We start from the raw sequence: 23,454 nt of genomic DNA, 5'->3' as shown, positions 1-23,454 counted from the left end.
AGAAAGCTTTCTGGATGGGAAGCAAAACGTCTTCAAACTTTGGAAAAAAAGTCCAGTTTTGTTTTTTTATTTTATTTTGGAATGATCATGACCTGGATGACTGAGAATCTTCACCAGCGTCTGAATATAAGTTTAGCTTTATTTATAGAACAGGTTTACATTGATATGAAGACATACATGTTCAAGTAATTAAAATGTTTGATCATAAAATTTATCATAAACAATGAAATAAGTGTGAAAAAATTAAAAATGATTAGTTAGTTTTCATAAATGTCTAGTAATTGATTTTTGTAATTTCAGCTATCTTACTGAACAATTACAGTTATAAAGAAGGATAAAAACTCAGATGTTAAAACAAAAGAAACATGTTGGTTATATGAGCTATACATTTAATTAAAAATGTAAAAATAAAATGAACTTGGGAACTTGAAATGGAATCAGAAACTGTCAGCAAACGTTGTGATGAACCCGAACACAGCCACACACACAGAGCCTTGTTTAAGAGCTTTTCTAGAAAACTGATGAGTAGTGGAGGATGTGAGCGACAGTCTTTACCAGGCTGGGAAGGGATGATGGAGATGGCAGGAGCAGGCGGACCGGAGGTAACTGGAGGACTGCGGGTGCTGCGCTGTGGAGCCAGGCAGACGCTGGGAGCCAGGAAGCCTCCTGAGAAAGCGGGAGAGCGCTGGGGTCGGGGAAGAGCCAGCAGCACAGCAGGGAGAGTCACAGGCAGGCAGGAGGAGGGTGAGTGAGGCTGAGGTGAGGAGAAGAAGACTGCCAGGAGGGCGATGAGGGACGAAGGCTGGTGTGTGCAGGGGAGCAGCAGGAAGGAGGGATACCAGAGGTGCTCCAGAGCGGTTGTTAGCAGACGATCCGGCGGGTAATGGCAGACTGAGGTAAGCTTATGTAGGGAGGTTGGCAGGTGGAAAGAGCCCGGCTTAATTAGTAGCAGCAGGTGGCAGGAATCAGTGGTGGAGTGAGGAACTGGACTGTATGGGAGGAGGAAGGTGCCAGGAAAAATGTCCAGGGTGCAGTAGGCATCACTGCACCCTGACAGGGGCTTGACTGCATCGTTACATCTCTGCACGTCACTCACCTGTCAAGGCTAAACATTCATGTTTCTACAACTTAAATTCTGAAGTTCGCTGTAGCTCAGTCTGAAAAATTAAACAAATTAAAAAAAACTTGTTTTGTTTTTAGCCCAACTAAAACTTAGCTGACTAGAGAAATGCTGAAACTCGGCAAGTAAAGGTCCCTGCGACAGACTGGCGACCTGTCCAGGGTGTACAACCCGCCTCTCACCCATTGAAATGCTGGAGATAGGCACCAGACCCCTCGCGACCCATGAGGGATAAAGTTGAGTAAGAAAATGGATGAGGATACAAGTAAAGCTTGTTGCCTTTAATGACAACAACTCTCTCAGTAACAAAGCTGCAGTTTGAGTAAATATTTCATAGCAGAGTAAATTTTTCCTTTCGTTTCAGTTTTTTAAATCATTTGTGCTAATCTTTTTCCACATAGTCAAACAGAATCTTCTGTTGATTTAGATAGCTGAATTCCTTAAAAATCTTTGTCCACATAGATCACAACAGAAAGGCTTTTGTCCTGTGTGGATTCTCATATGTTTGTTTAAAGTTGATTTTTGCCTAAATCTTTGTCCACATAGATCACAACAGAAAGGCTTCTGTCCTGTGTGGATTCTCATGTGTGTTTTTAAATTTGCCTTAAGACTAAATCTTTGTCCACATAGATCACAACAGAAAGGCTTCTCTCCTGTGTGGATTCTCATGTGTCTGTTAAAACCTGATTTATCGATAAATCTCTGTCCACATAGATCACAGCAGAAAGGCTTCTGTCCTGTGTGGATTCTCATATGTTTGTTTAAAGTTGATTTTTGCCTAAATCTTTGTCCACATAGATCACAACAGAAAGGCTTCTCTCCTGTGTGAATTCTCATGTGTGTGTTTAAAGCAGATTTTCTAATAAATGTTTTGCCACAGTCTTCACAGCTAAGCTTCCCTCCTCTCTGTACTTTCCTTCGTGACTCCACATTTTTCTTCTCTGTAGAACATTTCTTATATCCAGAGTCTGACAAGTGTTTCAGCTCAGACAGAGGGTGTTCTACATCACTGTCCTCTTCATCCTCCTCAGTGTCTTCAGCCTCTGAAGAAGTGGAAGCATCTCCATGATCTTGTATCCTGATGGATTCTTCTCCATCATTCTCTTCTGGAAGCTCTCTGCCTTTAATCTGGTCTGGATAAAGCTGTGAGAGCAGCAGAGACTGTTCATCATCCAGACTCTTTATGGGAGGAGCAGAGACTGGAAACCTGATGGCATTAATCACCTCCTTCCCATTGAGCTGCTCTCCTGGCAGACTGATGTAGACTCCCTCCTGTTCCTCCTTGATGTGGGGGGGCTTTGGGTCATGCAGGTCATCAGGAGGTCTGTGGTCTAAAGAAGCTTCTTCTTTAACAATCAGCTTCTGCTGAACATCTGCAGGAAACATTGAAACACATTATGCACATTAGAAAGTATTTTGATCTCTGCCTGAACTGAGGCACATTTTAATAAAGACATATTTAGGTAATTTAGTTTGATTTAATTTTTTTGGCATTTCTCATGTTGTTTTGCTTCACAACCTGCCATGTAATATGGATTGTTGGATGATTTAGTTTACACCATTTCATTTACAGAACATGCAGCAGAGTAAAACACAGAATAAAACAACAGAAAACTGGGCGATATGTCCTACAATCAATATAGAGGTATAACGAGCAGTTCAACTCGATAACAATTAGTGGACAATAAAACACAAAACACCACCCAGACAAAAACCACAAGCTACTTCAAAGCCAGGGATATTGATGGTATAATTCACCTTGACAATCATGGCGACTGCCCTTGTCCCATCCTAAAAAATGGTTGGGGGCCACACCGCAGTTCATTCCTCCTCCAGCAGGGTTGGAATGGCCCCAAAAAGCTAAAGTCCAGACACCAGAGAAGAGAAGAAGGCTAGGAGGCTAGGTCTGAAAACGTTGCTTACCTCAACTTGCTCTTAGGCTTTGGGATAACTGACAGTAACTACACTGCCAGCCTGAAGGAGTGTGACGGAGCATACGTTTGAATCAGGTCAGATACTGAGGGCATGACCATGTGAACACTTAAAAACAAATAAAAAAACTTTAAAACCAACTTGGAAATCAACTGGAACCCAATGTACAGATATCTAAACAGAAGTGATAAGTTCTCATTTATTTGCATCAGTTAAATGTGTTACATTGTTTTGAAATAGCAGAAGTATATTAGTGATCTAAATGGGTCGTAATAAACTGTCAGGTACTGAGATTGGTGAACCAGAATTCAGCCACACACAGTTTGGTTTTCAACAGTTTATTAAAGGCGATGGTTGGTGGGGAAGGAACTGACCCAGACTGGAGCAGGTGGGAGATGATGGCAGGAGCAGGCAGACGTGAGGCGAAGGAGACGGCGAGGCAAACGACGAGGGACGAAAGACAAGGAAGAAGGCTGGTGAAAGGTAGAATGAAGGGCGAAGACGTTCCGGCGGGGATGAGCAGACTGAGGAGGGATTATGTAGGCAGGTTGACAGGTGGACTGAGTCTGACTTGACTGACTCGGTGGCAGGTGGCAGTGATCAGGCGTGGAACCTTTATTCTCAAGGATGTAATTCTCCTGAAGAGGACCAACTTTTTAAGTCTTTGTTCCTTCATGATCTACATGAAAGTCTACGATATGAAATGATATAATGTGACCATGCATTGCAGGGAAAATAACTTTTCCATGCTGGAGACGTGCAGATATGCTCAGTTTCTTTGGAGCACTTGTTGGCATTTAGACAGAAAACAAAGCAAGTTTAGAGACTTAGACCTTCAAACAGGAAAAAGGCCTAAGAAAAGACACAAATTCAGTTCTCCAGTGATCCAGCAGACTGAAAAGTGTGGAGACAGGCTGCAGCGAATGCCTAAAGAGTCAGATAAATATCAACCTCATCACAATGCAAAACCAAAAGGTAACATTGGTAAAAGGTGGAGCCATTCCAGAGAAGTGATCACCAAGGAAAACCTTGAAAGTATCTGCAGAGATTTTCTCACAGACTTTGACGTGTGTTTAACAAAAATCCAAAAGCAACCCCAAACTCATCACGCCCCAGCGTACGATAAGGTTGAAGATAATTTCTAACACGGTTTATCCTGTTTTAACCCTTTCTTATCGTTTTGGGACTTAAGACATGATGAAGGTTATATCGCTCAGCTGGAAAAAAGCTGCCCCTCCAACTCAAACAGTGGATGGAAGATGTTATGAACCATCTAAAGCTTGAAACATACTGTCAGCAACTCTGTTCATAGATTTAGAGTAACCTGGCAGCCATTTATTTCATGTTTTGGGACTTAATTCTCTTAAGAGTAACATCTTACCCAGCCCCTCCTTTTTCCCTCTTTGTTGAACCTGATAGCTGAATCTCATCTGTCAGCACGTGCTGTTGGGATTGTATTATCCTGTCTATTATGTTCTTTATGCTGTTTTTGAATCTTTAAAATCAATAAAAATTATTTGAATATTTTTTCTCTTCCACTTTTCAGTTTGTGTCCATTGAATGTGAAATAAGCCCAAAATAACCCCTAATAAAGTTTTTATCAAAGGTATCCCACAGAGCACTATAGTGAAAGCAGTAATGCTCCACTTGTGAAAGTAAACCTGTTGGCCTCTCCTTGGCATCAAGACAGCAATTCTTGGTGCTCCACAACCAGACAGGACACGTAAAAAACTGACAGAATCAAGGCTGCCAGACAACCGGCGCCACCGGGTCATCTGACTACCACCAGCAACCAAAGCAGGTGGAGTGTCTTGCTCAAGGACACAACGACAGAGGATCGGTGTGGGGCTTCAAACTGCCAACCCACCAGTTACAGGAAAAACTCCTAGCTCAGATATTTTGTCTGATGAATCCAGAGAGTTTTGGCCTTTAGCTGCAACACAGGACCCAGAAACAAAGTAAAGCAATCCTTACTGTTGATAGGAGCAGCAGTTAATGGAAAGCTGCTATCAGTCTCCTCCTTCACAAGGAGCTGCTCTCCTTCCTGACGGGCCCCGGGTTCCTCCTGTTCCTCCTTTATGTGGAGGGGCTCTGACTCCTGCTGCTCCCCCTCAGGACTCTGTTCTTCAGGAGCCTCTTCTTTAACATCTGCAGCCAACATTGAAACACATTACATGCTTTATCAACAACTAGATCTTTACAATGTTACAGTGATGGGAAAGATTCAGTTTAGAGAAAAAGATTTGATCAGCAGTGTAGAGAAAACTGAACCTCAGGAACTGACAGTTTCACCCTAGAAATGATCACCAGTAACTTTAGGGTCATTCTGTTGGGGGAATTTAATGTAGTTATTCCTTTAAAACATTTAATAATGGCTAAATTGGATAGATTATGACAGTTAAATAAATACAAGAGATAAAATATGACTGAACATTGATATATAAACATACATTTGATATATAAATACATATTTGTTATATGAATATATATTTGTAGCTGATTAATTGAACAGTTACTGAATAATTCTCTTTATTGTTTTGTTGCATTTAATGACAGTTTTCAGACCTCTCAACTTTTATCAAAGTTAAGCATGATATTATGCTAATGGGGTACCGCGCACGTGACGTCACCGTCTCAAGAGCAACGCCCCTTTTGCCGCTTAGGTAGGGCATACAGGAGAGAACGCACGGATAACCCAGTTATTACACGCGCAACAGAACCAGCTATATGACCGACTTTACAGCCGTTAAACTTTCCCAAGACGATGTCCCAGGCGCACGGTTTACTGGTCGCACTGTCGAAGAACACACCAACCTTCAGCTCAAACGATGGCTTGAGTGTCGAGGGCTTAAAAACACCGGAAAACAGGCCGAGTTGATGAACGGTAAGCTTTGGTTTTTTTTCCTGCGCGGCGATCATGGCAGCGTCTGCCGTTTTTTTGTTGTTGTTGTTTGCAATCACCGTCCAGGAATGGGTATATGTTTAATGTTTGTCTCATTTGAAATGTTTTTGAGTAGGCTATCCTGGTAGCAGGCTATCATGTTAGCGCCTGCTACCATGACAGCCTATATGCGATCATGGTAGCAGGCGCTACTTTATTAACATGTCGGCCACCAAAATACTCTTACCTTGACTTGATGTCGCTGGAATTGGGTCAGGATGTTCTTCGGTTGTGCCCTTTCCTCCGACAAAATGTTTGCTACATATGTAGGCCGACTGCACCGGTGTACCCAGCGCACACATTTCTCCTCGGCGTTCTTGAATTTCGGGAAAGTACTGAAGAAAACATCCTTCATATGCGGCCGATCAGCGTACCTCGAGTCGCTGTTGCACGTTCCATAGCAACAATGTTTAAAAACCATGGTCTTAGATTTGGAAAAGTCGTTTTAACGAGTAAAACCTAGGCTAACGCACGTCTCTTTTAAAGCAAAACAGCTGCGGGTTTCCGGAGTTTGCCCCACTGCGTACCACGTGATGTGACGTCATCGTGACGTTACGTTTCTAAAAATAGCTCGCTCGCGGTTCCCCATTCTTGGGGCGGGGCATGGTTGGGGCATGGTTATACCTAAAAATAATCACTTTTGTGTCATTCTGTTGTGGAAATTTAATGTGATTAACCTGTTAAAACCAACAGATAAATTGGATAGAATATGTTAAATAAATACGAGTTAAAACATGACAGTTAAACATTGATATATAAATATATATTTGTAGCTGATTAATTGAACAGTTGTTGAGTAAATGTCTTTTTATTGCTTTGTTGCATTTAATGGCACACAGTTTTATATTGTAAGCTACTTTTTGACTCAGTATTTATTTAAGTGAGTCATTGATTTTTTTTCTTTCTAAATTTTGGCAGGATTGGTCCTCCATAGTAAACAGTCAGAAGAAACATGTGACCCTCTTCATAGCTTCGTAGCTAATGCTAGCTTAGCATGTAGCATAGGAGGTGCTAATGCTAGCTTAGGAGGTGCTAACCTAGCATTAGCTTTCCTAAGCTACATGCTAAGCTAGCATTAGCTTTCCTAAGCTACATGCTAAGCTAGCATTAGCACCTCCTAAGCAGAGCTGCAGGCTTAGCCAGTTTTCTGGGGGAAAGCCTGCAACGAGTTGTGATGAAGAGGAGGAATCCATCAGCTGCTGAAAACGGCTCCTAAACTTTAGCTCCATCCACACAGTTAGCATGAAGAAGGAAATCTCCAAACCTGATGGGTGCAGCAGAACTCTGGGCTGGAAAACATCCCCCATCATTGGTGTCTCCTCTGCTGCGTCCTGCCGCTCTTTGAGCTCCTGCTTCCCTCCAGTTTCTCCGCTGTGCCTCCAGCTTCTTCTTCTTCTTCTTCTTCTTGTTTTTTTTTTTATGGCGGTTGGCAAACAACTTTTAGGTGCATTACCGCCACCTTCTAGACTGGAGTATGGATCAGATGTAAAACCACTATAATCTTCCCATAATACCTGTTCTCCTTAGAAAATTAAAAATACTATTAAAAACTACATCCCCCGATGATCTTTGAAGCAAACTTCTAATATCTAACTTATTTTTATTCCTATTTAAATTTCTAATTAACTCCTTCCCTTTTCTCGAACATACTTACTACATTCTAAAAAAAATGTTGTATTGTTTCTAATTTCCCACAATAACTACAGAAACCTGTATCATGTTTATTAATTATTTTAAGAGTACTGTTTAAACCTGTATGTCCAAACCTTAATCTAGATATAATATCTTCTTCTTTTTTATTCCTGCTACATTTCCTAAATTCTCCAACTTTTCTTTGGATGCTATAATAAAATCTGGCATTGCTTCCTTTATCCCACTGTTCCTGCCATTTATTCTTAATATACACTTTACTAATATTTTTAACCTCATTTTTACTCATTTTAATATTTAAATCAACAATAGACTTTTTTGCTGCATTCTTAGCAAAACTATCTGCCAGCTCATTCCCTATTACTCCAATGTGAGCAGGAACCCAAACTAATTTGACCAGAGATCCATAACTTTTAATCCTAAACATTAACTGATTAATATCAACTATAATATCTTGCCTTGATTCTGAATTTTGTTCTACAATACTTACTAATGCACTACTTGAATCTGAACAGATTACAACCGCTCTCTCTCTTGTTTCCTCAACCCATTCTAGAGCCATTAAAATAGCCATTAGTTCACCTGTATATACTGTTAATTTGTCTGTTATTCTTTTATTTCTCATAATATCTAATTCCGGAATTATAAAAGCTATTCCTATATTATTATTTGACATTTTAGAGGCATCTGTATATATTTGTATATATTCCGCATATTCATTTCCAATATAATTTTCCACCTCTTTCTTTTCTAATTGTTTTCCTTTTTCCAGTAAACTTAAATCAACTTCCGCTAGCTCAATTATCCATGGTGGAATAACAGGAATAACAATCACAGGACTAATTAAACTATGATTTAATCCTATCTCTCTTATTTCATTTTTTATAATCCATCCAAAACTATTTATTTGCTTTTTTTCTTTTTCTTGACAAGGTTGTAACATAATATATGGAGGGTAACTTTCTTTATGTCCTTTAATATTTGCCCAGTAAGTTATGGCTAATTGTTTCCTTCTAAGCTCCAACGGCATCTCACCCATCTCAACTTGTAGAGCTGAAATTGGGGTACTTTTCATCGCTCCACAACAAAGTCTTAATGCTTTATATTGTATTCTATCTATGGTTTTTAGTAAACTATTTGAAGCTGAATTATATAAAATACATCCATAATCAAAAACTGACCTGATTAGACCAGTGTAAATTGTTTTTAAAGCTTTCCTATCAGCTCCCCATTCTTTTCCTCTTAAACACCTCATTATATTTGAGATTTTTTTACTTTTTCCAACTATTTTATTAACATGAGTCTTCCATGTAAGTTTTTTATCAAACCAGAATCCTAAATATTTTATTTGATCTATCCTTTCAATAACATTCTCATATAATTTGAGATTTCTAATAATATTTAACTTTCTATTAGTAAAAACAACAACCTTAGATTTAGATATTGAGATTCTAAATCCCCATTCTAAAGCCCAAGCTTCTACACTATGTAACGCCTCTTGTAGTTTCCTATTTACAAATTCAATATTTCTTCCCCTCTTCCAAATGAGGCCATCATCTGCAAATAATGAAACACCAAAAGATTTATCTATATTATTAAAAATATCATTAATCATTATAATAAATAGCATAGGACTTATTATACTACCTTGGGGAGTGCCATTTTCTATTTGATGCCTTGAACTTAATTCACCACCTACCTTTACTTTTATATTTCTTTCCGTTAAATTTTTTTTAATCCATCTATATATTCTGCCCCTTATCCCCATTTGTTTTACTTTAATTAACAATCCTTCTTTCCATAACATATCATAAGCTTTTTCTATATCTAAAAAAAATTGCTATTAAACTCTCCTTATTAATCTGAGCCCGTCTAATTTCATGTTCCAGACATAATGCAGAATCTATTGTACTTCTACCTTTTCTAAAACCAAATTGATAGGATTTAATCTTCTCTTTCAACTCTAAATAATAAATTAATCTATTATTTACCATTTTTTCCATAATCTTACCAATACATGATGTTACAGCTATTGGCCTGTAACTCTCAGCTGAGTGAGGATCTTTACCAGGTTTACAAATAGGTATAACAATTGCTTCTTTCCACTTGTCAGGTAATATTCCTTCCTTCCATACCTTATTATACAATTCTAATAATATTTTTTTACTCAATTCACTAAGATTACTTAGCATACTGTAACTAATTTGATCATTCCCAGGAGTTGATTTACTGGAATTTTCCAATGCTTTATTCAATTCTATTACAGAGAAATTTATATTAATAATGTCCTCATTATCTTCATCATTACACAGTAATTCATTTTGATTCTGTAATGTAATTTCACGTCCTTTTTTTCTTTACTATTTAGATTCTCCGTGCTATGTATCTTTGTAAATACTCTTGCTAATAATTCTGCCTTACTTTTACTATCTACTATAATTTTATCATCGTCTTTTAATACTGGAAAGAAATATTCTCTTGATTTACCGGACATTTTTTTTATAGTATTCCAAACCTTATCTAATGCAGTATTTTTCCCTAAGGACTCACAATATTTCCTCCAATAATCCCTTTTAGCATTTCTTATAATTTTCCTGACTTCTGCCTGTCTCCTTTTGTAATTCATTAAATTTTGGAAACAAATAATTTTTTTAAGAGTTTTAAAAGCCTTATTTCGCACTTTAATTGCTACTGAACATTCTGATGTCCACCAAGAAACTATTCTCTTTTTTTTAGTACCATTACTTCTAGGAATGGCTATTTTTGCTGCGCTAATAATGCTTTTACTAATTTCTAAATTCAATTCATTTATTGGTCTACTTGTATCTATATTTACCATATTAATCTCATTTATTATCCTAAATTTTCCCCAATTTGCATCCCCAAATCTCCATTTTCCCTCACTTTTAACCTAGTTTTCCTCTATATCAATTTCTACCTCAATAAAAATTGGATAATGATCACTTCCTATTGTACTTTTTTGCATACTCTCCAGCTGCAATTATCCGCAAAAGATTGCGACACCAAAGTCAGATCAATAACTGATTCTTTCCCTCTTATCAAATCCACCCGAGTGCCTACACCATTATTTAACACTACCAATTCTTTTTCTTCAATCACTTCTTCTAAAACTCCTCCACTATAATCATCTTGCTCTCCCCATAAAGTACTGTGTGTCAGGATTGGTCTTTGGATGAACCCGGACACAGCACGCACACACAGAGCTAGTTCTTGTAGTGAGTTTTATTGTACAGATTGGATGGTTAATGACCAGAGGAACCAGAGTCTTTATGGACGGAGATGAAGGGTGCAGAAGCTGGCTGACAGGAGGAGCGCGGGGAGACTGACCGGGGAGGAACACCGGAGCTGAAGACTTGAGACCGGGGTGGAGCATTTGAGACCAGAACAACAGAACCGGGAGCTTGAGACCGAGGAACTGAACTTGAGACCGAGGAACTGAACTTGAGATCCTGGAAGGAACTGCTGGAGAGCGTGAGACCGAGGAACTGAACTTGAGACCGAGGAACTGAACTTGAGACCGTGGAACTGAACTTGAGACCGAGGAACTGAACTTGAGACAGAGGAACTGAACTTGAGACCGTGGAACTGAACTTGAGACCGTGGAACTGAACGTGAGACCGAGGAACTGCTGGAGAACGTGAGACCGAGGAACTGAACTTGCTGGATCTTGAGAACGTGGAGCAGCTGGGGAAACTTGAGAACTTGAGCAGAGCAGAGCTGAGCAGAGACTTGGGGAATGACTTGAACAAAAACCAAGTTGAAGAAACATCTTCAGGTTGACTGCAACAAAAACGGAGCTGACACTGGATACTGGCAGGAACTGAGCAGGAGTGAACACTACGGAGCGGCGATGAGAGCAGAATGAGGAGAGTTTAAATCACGGTGGAACCGGGTGAGAGCAGTTGAAGGTTGATTGCAGCCTGACAGGTGGATTTAATTATTCTGAGCAGGGAAGGGAGAGAGGCAGCGAGGCACAGACTGCAGCCTACAAGCTGCATCCTGACACTGTGTGCATTAAAATCCCCGCACCAAATTATCTTCCCTCCCCAATGTCTTAGGATTGTTTCAAGTTTTAATTTTTCCAATTTTTTACAAGGATTATAATAATTTATTATTTTGATACTTCCATTTTTTGTCCAAACTTCTACAGCAATAAGTTCTAGGTCTGTTATTATTTGAAGCTGAATGAATTTAATATTTTCTTTTATAAATATGGCACATCCTCCTCCATTCCCATTTATTCTATCTTTACGTAAAACTGAGTAACCATGAATATTAAATTGCAGTGATGATTTAAGCCATGTTTCTTGAATACATATTATGTCTGGTTTTGTATTTAAATTATTTATGAAACCTTTAAATTCCTGTCCAGTAGCTATTAAACTTCGAGCGTTCTATTGTAGAATTTGAATTACGCAACAATTAAAGAAGCCTCATTTTCAGATGATCCTTCCCCATGTCTAAGTTCATCATGAATTTTTTCCCGTGACAGATCTTTGACATTAAAAAACTTTGTAGCTGCCTTTACTATAATTTTTATTTTTTCAGTCTTAGTTCTTGCTTGTTCTGAGCAATTAATGATATACGCAAGAAAAGGAATTAGTTTTTCTAACGTGACATTACACTGATTTTTATGTATCCCTTCTTCTTTTCCATAATTTGTTTTTGGATCATTTCCAATATTTTTCACCTCTTTCACTGCTTCAGCATATGTAATTCTCTTATCAATTTTAACTTTTTGAATTTCAGCTGCTTCCTTCCTAACCATACATCTCTTCCAGCCTCACCAACACTCCCGCTTCTGGCCTCACAGCAACACAAGGACAAAGAACCCGGAAGTGATCAACGCGGCTGCGCGTTGGGGAAGAGGCGCATTGACTGTTGCGGCACAAAAATTACGGCCGCCATCTTGGTGCGGTCATCCTGCCAACAGCACCAGGATGCCAGAGGCGGATTCTACAGTCTTCTCAGAAAATCTCATCAACTTGTTTATAGAATGAAACACAATTATGTCAAGGCTGCCTCTTTGCTTTAATTTAAATCTTCTACTAAAATCTAATAAAATAAATTGTAGTGACTGAGTTGTCCATGAAAACCAAAACACTCAAGACTTAAAGGTGAACAAACTAAAAGTGAATGTAACTCTAATAATCACTTGATGAAGCGTGGCTTTCTGGTTTACGCAGTCCAACAATTCTAAAAACACGTCCAAATGCAGTTCTGTGTTGATTTATTCCAGGTCTCTGCAGGCAGACAACATGGTATAAACCTGAAACCATCCTTTGCTGCCTCTCCTGCTCTGGTTCCTGCATTGGCGTGACTGATTGTCTCACCCGCTCAGTCACTGGTTGACTAAGGTGACTGACTGCTGGTTCCTGAAGGACTGCTAAGAAACCATGTGACCACCCACGTTCATCCCCAGCTACCTAAAGTCTACACACCCAGGACCCAAACAAAATCAATCAACTAAACAAATTACTAACAAATAACTGTATTCTAAACAACTACATTTGTAGAAAATTATTAATAAAACAAATAAGCTAATAAACAATAATGAACCAAATAGAGAAATAGTTCCTACATAAATAATTAAGCTTGGTTTAGTAGTGTTTTTATCCATAGTTTCATGTTGTTTTTTAATCTGTGAGAGAATAAAGTCATGTTCACTCTAACCTGACCAGCAGCTGTCATGTCACTGTGTGAGGAATCGGCGCCTTGCAGCTGCAGACGCCCTGCTTGCTGTGAGAAGAGGCTGCAGCCCTGCACACTGCACAGAGAGGCTGGAGGCTGAAGGAGACGAGGAAAGGCCATGAGGAGCTTCACCTCTGGCTCTCTCTAATGGACCAGTGTGGGGGATCCACTCTACATGCTGATTGTCTAAGAGAATTAGTGCTGCTTTTCCAGCAGGACCAACTCTGAGCGCTGGCTACGGTCAGTCACACCAAGGCAAGGACAGGCTTCTCAGTTTCAGGACGAACCGCTCTGGAGCTCCAACTGTTTTCCTTTTTCCTTCTATCTGCACTTAACGTCTAGGTATTCCAGGTTGGTGGAGCAAAGGCTTCTGGGAGCTTTAGCAGCTGTGCACCAGCTGTTGTGAATGTACATTATTAAGCCTCCACCTTTGCTTCTCTCCAGTGCCGGCCCGAGCCTCTTGGGGGCCCTAAGCAAAATTTGATTCCCCCCCACCATGCAGAATCACCTATGCTAGAAGATTATTGACACAAATGTCACACTATCATGTTATAGAGAATATTATAAACGAATACAGTGAGGTTATGTATTAATACAAAATAAATGAACGATACTTAAAATACTTCACTCCTATTAAAACGTCTGAATACAAACCGTCACAAAACATGTTAAATTAATTATTTCATCATCATTCACTCATTTAAAGCACTTGTTTAATTTATTTAATTGTTAAAAATTTAAAAAATAAACGATACTGAAAATACTTCACTCTTATTAAAACTTCTGAATAAAAACTGTCAGAAAACGTGTTAAATTAATTATTTCATCATCATTCATTCATTTAAAGCACTTGTTTAATTTATTTAATTGTTAAAAAAGATCACAGATCCTTGAAAATGTAGCTGAAAAACTGAATCACTTTCTGGCAGATATGGACATCATTAATACTTTTCAATCTCTTTTCTGAATATTAAACTCTTTAAATAAACGACACACTGCAATGAAAAGGCGCCTTCTTAGAAGCCCCAGGCTTTCATTTACCCGGCTAAACCAACTCCTGGAGTTTTAAATCCTGGGGCTATCAATGGAAAAGGGGCCATTATTGCATTTAGGCAGCTGGACTTTTCACAGTGGAAGAGGAGTGGCATTTATTCACTGTTAAACTATTTAAAGCTACTAAGTTGCAGGTTCAAAAACTCATAAACAAATAAAGAAGCAATCTATAATATATGTAAAACAACAAATAAGACTTCAACAGCCAAAATTTCCAACTGAGTCAAAATCCAGAAAAAATATTTTTGGGAGAAGATTAGAAAGCAAAAGATGAGTCGGCGTGCCTGATATGTAAAGATCATTATTTCAATAGTTGTTGTGCGATGATGGAGGAAATGAGGTTACCCCTCCGCTCTGCTGCTGTTAAAATGTTTGACCCAAGTCATACATTTTAAAGGCAAAGGTACCAAACAATCCTAAAAATGTAAGGAAACTTCTGACCTTCAAGAAAGTAGTAAAACAATGTCTGACAGAAGGTCATTAATTATTCAGCCATTTACAGAACAGAAATAATTATGGCAATCCTGATTCAGCTAAAACAGCAAAGGTTTTATTTAGATTTTGTTTAGGGGATCCACAGGTTAACTAATTAAGCAATCACATTCAGAAAAAAAACATCCTTCCTAAGGAGAAAAAAAAACAGAACTTACATAAATCTCTCTACCTAGGAGGGTGGGCCTAGTGATTAAAGCAACAAGCATAGACTGAGAACACACCTATGCTACAGGTCGTTCTGAACAAATGCAGCACAGTGACAAAAACTTGTAAAGATTTGAGAAATCTAAAAATTACATACTAGAGATATGCTGAAAAAACTAGAAAGTAAAAACTGTTACCTTTAATGACAACAAACATCTCACAGAAAACTAGAGCTGTGCAGTTTGACTTAGTATTTCTAGCAGAGCCATTTCCCTCATGTATGGATTCTCATGTGTGTGTTAAAGGTTGCTTTATGTCTAAATCTTTGTCCACATACATCACAACAATAAGGCTTCTGTCCTGTGTGGATCCTCATGTGTTTGTTCAAATTTCCAGCTTCGCTAAATTTTTGTCCACATACATCACAACAATAAGGCTTCTGTCCTGTATGGATTCTCATGTGTTTGTCTAAAGTTCCTCTTTCATTAAATCTTTTTCCACAAATACCACAACAATAACGCTTCTGTCCCGTGTGGATTCTCATGTGTGTATTTAAATTTCCTTTTAGCCTAAATCTTTGTCCACATAGATCACAACAGAAAAGCTTCTTTCCTGTATGAATTCTCATGTGTTTATTCAAAGTTGTTTTTTGGCTAAATCTTTGTCCACATAGATCACAACAGAAAGGCTTCTCTCCTGTGTGGATTCTCATGTGTCTGTTTAAAGTTCCTTTTTCACCAAATCTTTGTCCACATTGATCACAACAGAAAGGTGTCTGTCCAGTATGGGTTCTCATGTGTGTGTTTAAATGTGATTTTTGGGTAAATCTTTTTCCACATAGATCACAACAGAAAGGCTTCTGTCCTGTGTGGATTCTCATGTGTGTGTTTAAAGTTCCTTTTTCACCAAATCTTTGTCCACATTGATCACAACAGAAAGGTGTCTGTCCAGTATGGGTTCTCATGTGTGTGTTTAAATGTGATTTTTGGGTAAATCTTTTTCCACATAGATCACAACAGAAAGGCTTCTGTCCTGTGTGGATTCTCATGTGTTTGTTTAAATATGATTTTTGGGTAAATCTTTGTCCACATAGATCACAACAGAAAGGCTTCTGTCCCGTGTGAATTCTCATGTGTTTGTTTAAACTTGTTTTTTGTCTAAATCTTTGTCCACATTGATCACAAGATAAAAGCTTCTGTCCTGTATGGATTCCCATGTGTGCTTTTAAATTAGAGTTTCGGTTAAATCTTTGTCCACATAGTTCACAACAGAAAGGCTTCTCTCCTGTGTGGATTCTCATGTGTGTGTTTAAAGTTCGTTTTTCACCAAATCTTTGTCCACATTGATCACAACAGTAAGGCTTCTGTCCCGTGTGGGTTCTCATGTGTGTGTTTAAAGTTGTTTTTTGCCTAAATCTTTTTCCACACAGATCACAACAGAAAGGCTTCTCTCCTTTATGAATTCTCATGTGATTATTCAAAGTTGTTTTGTGGCTAAATCTTTGTCCACATAGATCACAACAGAAAGGCTTCTGTCCTGTGTGAATTCTCATGTGTGAGTTTAAATTTGCTTTAGAGCTAAATCTTTGTCCACAATGATCACAAGATAAAAGCTTCTGTCCTGTATGGATTCCCATGTGTGCTTTTAAATTAGAGTTTTGGTTAAATCTTTGTCCACATAGATCACAACAGAAAGGCTTCTCTCCTGTGTGGATTCTCATGTGTCTGTTTAAAGCAGATTTTCCAATAAATGTTTTACTACAGTCTTCACAGCTAACCTTCCCTCCTTTCTGTACTTTCCTACATGGCTCCACATTTTTCTTCTCTGTAGAACATTTTTTATATCCAGAGTCTGACAAGTGTTTCAGCTCAGACAGAGGGTGATCTACATCACTGTCCTCTTCATCCTCCTCAGTGTCTTCAGCCTCTGAAGAAGTGGAAGCATCTCCATGATCTTGTATCCTGATGGATTCTTCTCCATCATTCTCTTCTGGAAGCTCTCTACCTTTAATCTGGTCTGGATAAAGCTGTGAGAGCAGCTGTTAGGTTTAAACACCAAACATCTTATTCAGCAACCTGCACAAAGAAGACACAGAGAATCAGTTATGTTTATCTTGCAAGGAGAGGGCTCGGAGATTGCTCAGTTTACAATCCTCCAAACCACTCTGAAGCAGTCTCCGCTCACCAGGCTTTTTATTGAAAATTGGAACGCCCTAGTTACACAGGATTTCAACTGCTGAGGGAAGGGGAACAAACCAGTTGAAATCTATTAGGCAGGGAACCAATACACAACAACAGCATTCATTGTTATGGGAGTAACTTCTTTATCTTCCACAGGCAGCTGCAAGATACAATTGGGTGCAACCTGCAACTGCTCGCATGCTTGTGTTCTGATGCAAGGAGAAATAACACTTCAGTAATAAGTATAATATAATATTGTAAATGGTCAAGAATGTTATTAGTAAAATATAAGATTGCATAGTCATTTAGTTATTATAAGTGAAACATAATATAACTAGAATATAGATTAAAAGTAGAATAACTATAATAAATCCAACATTACCCTCCTGTTTATTCACTTTAAGCTATGTTTCATCCTTTATTGGTCTCTTCTTGTCAGATTTTCAACCATAAATTCATTCACAACTTAAAGGTTACACCCAGAGGTCGTCACAGTCGTCGGGATCAGGATACAGGTCTGGAAAATTAAGAGATGTCTCTTCGTCTTCATTTTCAGAATCAGCTGGTGATTTTTCAGTTGCAAGCAGCGCATACATTTCCTCTTTTACGGGCTGTATGGCTGTTGTTATCACTCTAGTGCACAATGTTCTTATACACGGAATACAACAACATCCACATAAGGTCAGAATAGCTGCAAACACAGCAATAGACATTAAAATTGATACCATTAGCTGTTTGTATTTTCCAAACACTTCTCCAAAGCCATCCCACATAGATGTATCAACTCCAGAATGGTCTTTCATTTTGCTGTTTAAGGAACGGAGGCCTTCTAGGGCCTTTGTCAAGCTGCCATCTGCCGCAGTGTTATTTGGAATAAAGGTACAACACTGTTCTCCAAAGATGGCACAGACACCTCCTTTTTCTGCTAGGAGCATATCAACAGCAATTCTGTTCTGGAAAGCCATTATAGAGGTAGCTGACAGTTGTTCATGGATGGCTGCAAAACCTTGTTCTGTTTTATTACCTAATCTCTGAACGTTATAATGGATGTAGTTGATTCTGTCTACGTTTTTATTTATAGTGCACCACCAACAAATAACAGATTCAAATCCTGCTGCAATCTGATTTACGATTTTGTACTCATCTGGAACTCCGCGGGGAACTCCTATGCTATCAATATAAGTTGGATCGTCCTCACTCCAACCTTGTACTGCTCTCTTGTTTCTTTTTTTGCCAAGTGTGTGGAAAAACACTTTTCACCGCGGTCAACAATTCCCGTACTGTAAGTGGAGTTATAGAAACTGGCAAAATCAATGTCACAGATGCACAAAGGCCAATGGTGTTATAAGGGAGTTTGTCAAACAATCTATTATCACCACACCACCACCAGATGTCACTACGTGCTACAGGTTTGAAAGTTATGTTTACTGAAAGTATTTCTGTACACTGGGTCTCATTTAACTTTCCTAATTTTTTGCCTGATCCAGTTCTATTTACACATGTGAAGTTACCTGGAGCAACATGTTTTGAAAACAGTGGTTTTCCTTTATCTTGAGTAGTTAGAGGGTAAATAGTGTCCCAGAATGTACAGTTTCCAGAAGGCACTGTGTTATTCATTATTTCAGTCAGACATTCGGGAGTCATTGTTGCTGGTACAACCTGTAGCAAGGGTCTGGGACCCATACAAACTAAACAACCTGTGGATACAGTATGAGCAGCTTGTTCCACCATTAAAAGCCAATTATTGTTTTTTTTTTCCGGACATTCCTGTGGTAATTTTGAACCAATCATCTGCAGTAGGATCTACATATATGTGTGGAGTTATTGGAGAGACAGTTTTTTGTCCTAAAGTAACTTCAGGCATCATTATTGTTGTCAGGTTTGGGCAGAAAAACAAGGTAATGCACGGATCTGTCTGGTGAGGGCGCCAAATACACAGGGCTAAACCATGACAGGGAGGATCTTTAAATTTTCTGAAACTGGCTGGTTTTCCAAAAGGTTTATGGGTGGTATTTATCGTCAGGAAAATAGTATTACTGGCATCAGTTAGTTTCACCTTTCCTTTCCACTGTCTGGCAATGTTACTCGTACCATATGTGTTTTGTCTCCACGTATGATCTGTTGTCTCAAACACATTTTCCCAATTGTGCCCTGTCTGTTTCATTCCTGTGCCATCTAAATACCATTTGTAACCTTTCCAATCAGAAGCTTTGTAACCTCCTATCTTGAATTGGTCTTTATTAAAACTAATCACAGTCCGGATCTTATTATTCTGATAACAAAAATATAGCTCTTCAGTTCTTTTGTCATCTTTCGACGCTTTACATGGATTTTGTAATAGTTTCATAATTTGGGAAGGTTTAGGATTGTAGTAGCCCACTCTTCTTGGTTCTCTGGCTTTTTTAGTTCCATAAGGAATTTGAGCTTCCCATAGCCATATAACTACTGCTGCCACGGTTAGGATGGCTATCCCCAACCACACAAGTCTTTTCCCTTTTTCAGTTAGCATTCTGTTTGCAGATTGAAATCCTTCCTAAAGACCCCTCGGCAGAGGTGTGGACAATCTTCACCGATTTGAGACGATTGTATACTAGAAATACAACCCCCTTTGTACAACGGACTTACTCTGAGGGTCGTTGAAGAATTACAATACTACAACAGATACCACAAAGCAATCACTAGGAGGCAGACTAATACAGTCAAATTGAATGATATAATGGAAATTGTGACTTTATGATTTAATGATTCTTTTGCAATGTGTTAAGTGAATCCACGTGCTCCGCTCTGCAATCTTTACAGCAGTTCCAGTGGTCAGCAAAACCTGGAAAGGTCCTTCCCACTTAGGTGCATGCCAATGTTTCTTCTTTATGCTTTTTATCAGAACCCAGTCCCCTGGTTCAACTAACTGGTTTTCTTGTGGAGACACAGAAGTTGTAACACTGTCAGTTTGTTCTGTCACTTGTTTCTGTTTTTCCAGCATTTTTCTCATATAGTCTGCTAGAGTGCTTTCATCGTCAGTTTCCCATTTGTTCTCAAAATAGGGCAGTCTATATGGTTTACCAAACACCATTTCATAGGGTGTCAGGCCATTTGTGCTAGTAATGTTTATGTGCAGTTTAACAAGGTCTAGGCACAGAGTCCACGGCCTTCCTGTTTCTTCCATGCACTTTCTTAGTCTGTTCTTTATTGTTCCGTTAGTTCTCTCAACTAACCCTGTGATCCATTATCACTGTAGATTTTTTCTGGTATCCCATAACGAGGGATAATGTCTTTACATAAAGCTTTTGCTACTGTTAACGCATCTGGATGTTTTGTGGGAAATAGTTCTATCCATTTGGAAAATGAATCAACTATTACCAGACAATATTTTTCTTTCACTAGGACTTAATTCAATAAAGTCCATGTGTAGATGTTGAAACGGATAATCAGGTTTTGGAAACTGACCTCTTTTTGGTCTCAGGTTCCCCTGAGCATTGTTTTTTGCACATATCAGAAATGATCTACAAAATTTTTTTTTGAATAAGAATTAAACCCATAGGTGGTGTATACTTTGTTTATTAACCCCATAAGAATTAAACCCATAGGTGGTGTATACTTTGTTTATTAACCCCATAAGAGTTAAACCCATAGGTGGTGTATACTTTGTTTATTAACCCCACCATCCCTCCTGTTGAGACATGGGACTTCCCATGGCTCAAAATTGCTGCCCATTTATAGAGATTTTTAGGCAGAATGGGTTTATTTGCTGGTCAGGTGTACAAGCCATCTGTCTGTACAGCACCATTGCGCTGCCACAGTTTTATTTCTTGTTGTGGAGCCTGGTTTTGCATTTCCCTTAAAACATCATGAGTTAAAGGCTCAGGGTCCATAGAAAGGGTGCACACGAAAGTGTCTGCACGGTTCGAAGGAGTTCTTTTAACAAATTTGCATGAGTTACTGGTTTTCCAGTCGATGTTATCATGCCTCTATTTTTCCAATGTTGGGCAAATGTGTGTGTGGTTGCAAAGGCATACAGGCTGTCAGTGTAAATGGTTACTTTTTTTTTCCTTTCATGAGTTTACAGGCCTCAGTCAAGGCCACTAATTCTGCAGCTTGGGCAGAGTAGTGTTGTAGCAAAGAAAAAGCTTTTAGTACTGTGTCAGAGGTCACTACAGAGTAGCCAGTTCTTGTTTTGCCTTTGTCATCCTTTTTGGATGAGCCATCTACAAACAATGTTTCTCCCTCAGTCAGGGGAACGTCCTTCAGATCAGCCCTGCTTTTGGCTGTCTGTTCGGCTAAAGCTTGACAGTCATGATGCTCGCCATCAAATTATCTAATTTAGAGAATGTGTTTACATTAAAGAAATACTTTGGGATCTGCCCTTTAATTTTTTCCAAATCCTTTTTTGTTCCTGTTGATTTCTGTCGCTCTGCAAAGTTTAACTTCTGTGGTAAAACAATTTAAACCAGTAACATTCTTCATAAATTCTTAAACATCAGCAACTCCATCTGAGGATAACTGTAAAACTGATGCATGACTAGACGTAGGGTTGATAAAATCTATCTAATCAACCGGGTTGTACTTTTACCAAACAGCTTTAAGTTCCATTTTAACTTTTAACTTTTGTTTCTGCTAACTGGTGATTCCTAGACCTACAATTAGCAGAAGTTGTTAGTGAGCTAATTCCTGCTTTCCTTAGATCAACCAGTTTTAAGTCTAGTGTATTATATTCAAACTAGGGCTTTCAAACTATTAAAATTTTAATTTCAATTAATCTCGTATTCTATCTTTTATATTTCTGAAAGTATAAAAGCTCATTTGGAAATTTTAATATGCACTTTTACAATAAACCACACTAGTTAAAATTATGCTTATACAAAAACTATTTTTCTTTTTAGGTACTTTTCAGAATTGGAATGACAACATTCTGGTGCCATAAAATGATGAACTATAGCCAATAATGAGCTAAATCACAAATTATTACGCCCTGATGTTTACACAATGTATAAACAAAATGAGTGAATAAATAAATATTTCATGCTGAAATATTTTTTAACTCCTAAACACAGATATAAGTTTTATTATTCATTTATTATTTACTCTCTTTCTCAAACACATATTCCTGAGCGGTCCCTTAGTTAGTCAAATGCAGAGACAGCAAGTCTGCCTCTAGAGGGGAGGGCTGCGCTCTGAGCAGCAGGCGGGACATATCAACTATCAGTGACCAATCCTCGGCTGTTTTCAGCGAAGTTGGGCTGTAGGTGTAGTAACAGATGACGCGCAAGGTTGATGGGTGTTTCTAATAATGTGTTGTTCCTGGGGGTGTCACCAGGAACCGTTAATTCTTCGTCCAACACATTCAGATGTTTAAATCATGGTCAGGTTTGTTTATCATATCTATTGTCCTGCTTTAGGTCGAACTGTCCCCCCGAGGTTCGCCTCAGATCAGTGTAAAAAGTCTCCCCCACACATATTCCATCCAGCTCCACTTCTCCCATATAATCTCCCCATATGCTGTTTGCCAAGTTAATAAAGTTATAACATTACAATATAAAAAGACCCTACTCTATTATTTTTACAGCTGTCATGAATCCATTGTCAAATACAAGCTTCGTGCATGAATAGTGTAACTGAATACTTTCCCCACGGCTCTGGTTAACTGTACTCCATAATTAGGCACCCAAATAACACAAAAACAAAACCTTTATCCCCAGTTTCAATCAAATGCATCGTAATTCTCTTACGCTTCAGTTGCTATTCTCAGCTCTGTCATACGCACAAATCTACACACACAGACTTACACACAAAAACCCATTTGCGCACAGACATCAATCTCCGCGGATCCAAGCAGTCTCTCCCCCACTCACTCAAACAAAATGATCTCATTTCCACAGACACAATATGTTGTACAAGACAGACAGACAGCTTGCGCGTAGTGTTCTGCGAGACGTCTCTCTCTCTCTTTCTTTTTTTTTTTTTATACGAAACCTCCTTGTTCTAAAAAAAAAAAAAAAAAACTCCCAGAGTGTTGCTCTGTATTTCCCCTTTAAATTTCCCGATTTATTAATGATAGCCTTCTGGAATTTTAGCTATTTTCTGTTTGTTAAGTCACCTCTTAAACCTGAATTGTATTATTTTACCCATGTAGCTAAATGTTAAATTTGATCAGAGTGGGTCCTGCTGTTTTTATCCAGACTTGGGTCTGGGCAAGACCTTCTTTTGCCATTTGCTTCTCCTTGTTTTTGCAT

The 23,454-nt window shown here is 38.6% G+C and overlaps 1 long non-coding RNA gene across 1 annotated transcript; it reads left to right on the top strand.

Moving 5' to 3' along the window:
• The first annotated feature begins 1,181 nt into the window (after positions 1-1,181).
• On the top strand, positions 1,182-16,709 carry LOC118562338. The gene is made up of 3 exons (XR_004930571.1): positions 1,182-1,192; positions 4,599-4,603; positions 16,625-16,709. It is a non-coding gene; the product is annotated as an uncharacterized LOC118562338 (long non-coding RNA).
• Positions 16,710-23,454: the final 6,745 nt, after the last annotated feature.

The sequence above is a fragment of the Fundulus heteroclitus genome, unplaced genomic scaffold, assembly GCF_011125445.2.
Source record: "Fundulus heteroclitus isolate FHET01 unplaced genomic scaffold, MU-UCD_Fhet_4.1 scaffold_872, whole genome shotgun sequence".
Classification (NCBI taxonomy): Eukaryota; Metazoa; Chordata; class Actinopteri; order Cyprinodontiformes; family Fundulidae; genus Fundulus; species Fundulus heteroclitus.
Note: the sequence above shows the minus strand (reverse complement) of the source record. Positions and strands in the feature narration are given on the sequence as shown.